Raw genomic sequence first — 4,231 nt, 5'->3', positions numbered from 1 at the left:
ATTCATATGCTTTCACACCATTATGAAGTCAAACAGTGGTGAGTGGAACCACCACTCACCAGGGACAGTCCCTAAGTAGCTACTGACCACCATTGAAGTTGGGGTCATAGCTCTGGAAGCAGGGTAAGGAGACAGTTCTATTTTGAGGGACACACAAAGAAGGACAACCCGGCAAGATTCCGTCTCCTTTCTTGACAGTTCATTTCACAGATGTTCAATTGTACATTTGTTTTATGCTCTTTTCTGTGTTCATTATTTTAACACTAAAAGGATATGTGTATGTGTGTGTGTGTGTGTGTGTGTGTGTGTGTGTGTGTGTGTGTTTTGCTGGGAATTGAACCCAGACCTTGAGCATGCAAGACAAGCACTCTACCAAATGAGCTATACCCCAACCCTAAAAGGATTTTTTAAGACATACCTTGGCAATGGAGATTTCAGTGGGGCAGTGGGTCCCGTGGTCAGTTCTATACTTTGAAGGTTCAGTCCAACCCAGAGTGAAGACAAGGTTGGAAAGCAGCCCAAGTGGAAGCAGGAACACCAATTAGGAGGCTCGGTGACTGGCTGGGCAGGGGTGGGGGCAAGGCAAAACAGTGCAGCCTTGACCTGGGTGAGTGGTAGAGGAGATAGGAAGAGGCAAAGAGTAGTTTAGTGTCAGGGAAGTAGGGTCAAGTGAACCTGGGGACTGGTTGGAAATGAGGGGCGGTCTCAAGGATGCCTCTGAAAGCTTTAACCTATTTAACAGGATGAATACTGGTGTTGTCCACCCAGCAATAAATACCAGAAGAGAACCAGCATTGGGTAAACTTTGGGACATAAATTTCAAGATGCTTCTGATACACTCAAGAGGAGCTGTCAAGCAGGCTGTTGGTTATACTGGTCTGAATGCAGAGGGGAGGCCTGGGTTGAGTCATCTTGGTGTAGGATACAATTAAAGTGGATCACCCAGGGGAGAGGACAGGCTGAGAGGAGCGTGGGCTCACAGAAATCAGGGAAGGAGGGCACTCAGGAGGAGGAAAGTGGGCAACCCTGCTGACCCCTCTGAGACATCAGTCATGAGGGGAAACATGTTCTAGAACACAGGAGGAACACCACTGGATTAGCTAAACTTGGGCCAATTTTACCAAGGCACAAACACCATCCCACCATCTTCTTACTATAAAATTTCCATCTTTCACCAACACAATTTGCTTGCAAAATAGGGTCATATTTCTTAGCTTGGCCCAACAGTTTCTGTCTGTCTGTCTGTCTGTCTCTCTCTCTCTAATATGGAACACTTCATAAATTTGCGTGTCTTCCTTGTTCAGGGGTGTTAATCTGTATCATACCAATGTTGGTATATGTCTGCCAAAGTGAGACCGGATCAGTTTGTCTCTTGCTTACCTTCCTGCATTTTGTCTCTAGGAGAGCTCCAGGCTCATAGGGGATCTTGGTCAGACCCCAATCCCTGGCCCCCACTGGCTTCCCTCCTCCTCCCCAGACAGCCTCCACATCCCCCAAGATCTCAGGTACCCCTTCAATGCCCAATAGTCTGCCTTAAGGAAATACAGCATCTAGAGTGAATTTGATCTCTACATTTCCTCCCGTGGGTTTTGAGGAGTTTGGGAGGGCATGAACTGAGTCTGGCCTGCCATGGACACTTCATAAACTTGGGCTCTCACTGAACTTTGAGAGAGGGAGTGATAGCCTGTAGGGCAGGGGATTCAGAAGGCAGAGTGGCACCTCCTCACTCAAACCAAGTCTTCTGGACAAAGATGGAAAACTGGGGAGCCCTCAGGAGTTCTTGGATGACCTCACTTGGTGGACCCCACCACCACTAACTCCAAGGCAGGCTCAGGGAGTCTAAGCACAGAACCACAGCGCCATCTCCTGGCAAGAACACTGCTCCTCAAGAGAGAAAGCTTGTCTCCAAGACAGAAATGCATATGAAAAATTAAGACCTAGGATGATCTTCAATTTGTAACATTAGCAACATTTTAGATGAGGGTGCTGGTAATGATAAGCTGGAGATTTGACCATGTTTTCTGGAGAGCATACTGACAAAACTGATGATCTATTTTGTAGAAAGTCTCTTCTGGATCCATACTCAAAGGAAGTTATTCAAAGAGGGAAGAAAATTCGCTGGCTGTGTTGGTATGTGCTTGTAATCCCAGGGGCTCCAAAGGATGAGGTAGAAGAACCACAGTACAAGGTCAGCCTCAGCAACTCAGTGAGACCATGCCTAAAAAATAAATAAGAATAAATAAGGGCTGGGGATAAAATTAAAAAATAAAAAAGGGCTGGGGATGTAGCTTAGGGGTAAAGTGCCCCTGGGTTCAATCCCAGTTTAAAAAAAAAAAGTTGGGGTGTGTGTGATTTATCTATACATGAAATATAACTATGAAAAATTTTTCTGTTAGGGCAGAGCTAGAAACATCTGCAATGATCAGCTGGAAGTAGGTCATGGTTAAACTAAGCTTGATTTGACCACAGGATAAAGTACTGTTCAGGCCTTAAGATGGCAAATATGTTCATTGTATTGAAACAAGAAACAGTCTCCATGAAATAATGCCAGGTGACAAAAAGAGCACCCCAAACGCTATTTTTATAATAAAGACTGTGAAGTAGACATGCATACAACAATAAGCACCTGGGGAGGATTTAAAATCTTATAGTCAATGTTATTAAATGGTGAAGAAGAATTTTGGATTTTTGCTTATTTAATGACTCTTTGGTTGATGCTTATTTTTATTATGGAAACATCGTTATTCAGTAAAAAAAAAAAAAAAAAAAAGTCAAACAGGAAAGGAATCGACTAGGAAAATACCCAAAGTTCAAAGGGCTGCAGACTGTCCTTTAGGGTACAGGTGATGTCAGAGGCCTTCTGCAAGGTATTTCTCCAAGTGCAGACCGTATAGCCCAACTTGTAGAGTGCTTGCCTCTCATTCTGGAGGCAAATCCCCAGCACTCTGGGGTTGTGGAAATAACAAACTAAAGGTATTTCTCCAAATGCCTTCCCCTCCTAGCACACATCTGACTCATAACGCTCTGGTAACTGTCTGTGGAGACCCTGGATGAACATGCTTTGGGCCCCGCCGTAGTGGCCATCTTCTTCATTGCCATTCTGCCGTCCAGAAACATCCTTAGCCTATGGCTTCAAGTTATTCACCCCAGTTCTCTGAGGGCCTGATCACACAGGGAGGCTGTGACTGATCTTCCTAGCTGCCTACCTTCAGTGCTTCTCCAAAAACAAATCTAAGACCAGCCAGAAGGTAGTTCCCAATGAGCAGGGGAATTCTCACATTTTGAATTCATATATGGAATTGTTTAATCCAAACTGGTTACATGCTTCTTACATTCTGGGCACATAAAACAGACAGATCACAGGCTGCGTTCTCCAGAAGTTGACGCTGAGATAAGTTGGGATGCTTGAGGTTTACTTGGAATCAACACCTGTGGCCAGAAGAGGAAGGATCCTGGAGCCCTGGAGGGAGTTTGGCCCCAGAGTATCTCTTGCTGGGTTGAAATGACCAGACCTTTGTACTCCTGCCTCATCCAGTCATCAGCTATATGGGCAGTCCCAGGAAGGGTAGGGGGTGCTTTCTGCTACTGAAGCTGACCCCAGTGGAGCCAACAGCTGGAGACTTTCTGCTGACCACACTCCTCCAGCTGGTAAGCAAGTCCTTCCCTGAAGGGGAACCTGGGTGGTACATGTCTGTTTACGTAGACAGGATATTTGGTATATAAAGAAACAGAGACCAATATCATTATCACTGAGTAATATCATCTCAGCTTGTGCTTCTGCCTGTACCCCTACCCTGCCCTCCCTGCTATCCCATAGTGGTCCAGCAACCAACCCCAGGTGAACCACCCCATCTAGTAGGTTCCCCATGGACACAAGGTTACCGATGGTCTGTAGATAGGTGATCAAAGGGAGCCACAGGGGTACCCAGCAAGGTCAATGATGTCAAGCGTAGAACCCAGGATGCTTCTTCTTACCCTCTTCTCTCCACCATAACCAGGACTTATGGCCCACACAATCCCTGACTCTCCTGTGTGTCTGGACCCTGCACTTTGTTCCTGCCTCTATCACAGCACGGCCCACCTACTGCCCTCATGTGGCCACTCTTTGTCCCCCCTGCACAGCGGGACACCATGGCACAGATGCTGCCCTTGACATTATTTCTTAATTATTCCTTTGCACCATTTTACTTTTAATTTCAGAACTCAAGCAAGATCAGTTAACTTTGGAAAC

General features: G+C 45.9%; 1 pseudogene; it reads right to left on the bottom strand.

The window, feature by feature from the left end:
- Positions 1-1,259: 1,259 nt before the first annotated feature.
- LOC124981510 (uncharacterized) lies at positions 1,260-1,356 on the bottom strand (annotated as a pseudogene).
- Between the last annotated feature and the right edge of the window lie 2,875 nt (positions 1,357-4,231).

This window comes from Sciurus carolinensis, chromosome 3 (assembly GCF_902686445.1).
Source record: "Sciurus carolinensis chromosome 3, mSciCar1.2, whole genome shotgun sequence".
Classification (NCBI taxonomy): Eukaryota; Metazoa; Chordata; class Mammalia; order Rodentia; family Sciuridae; genus Sciurus; species Sciurus carolinensis.
The sequence above is the reverse complement of the archived record's forward strand: the minus strand, read 5'-3'. Positions and strand labels throughout refer to the sequence as shown.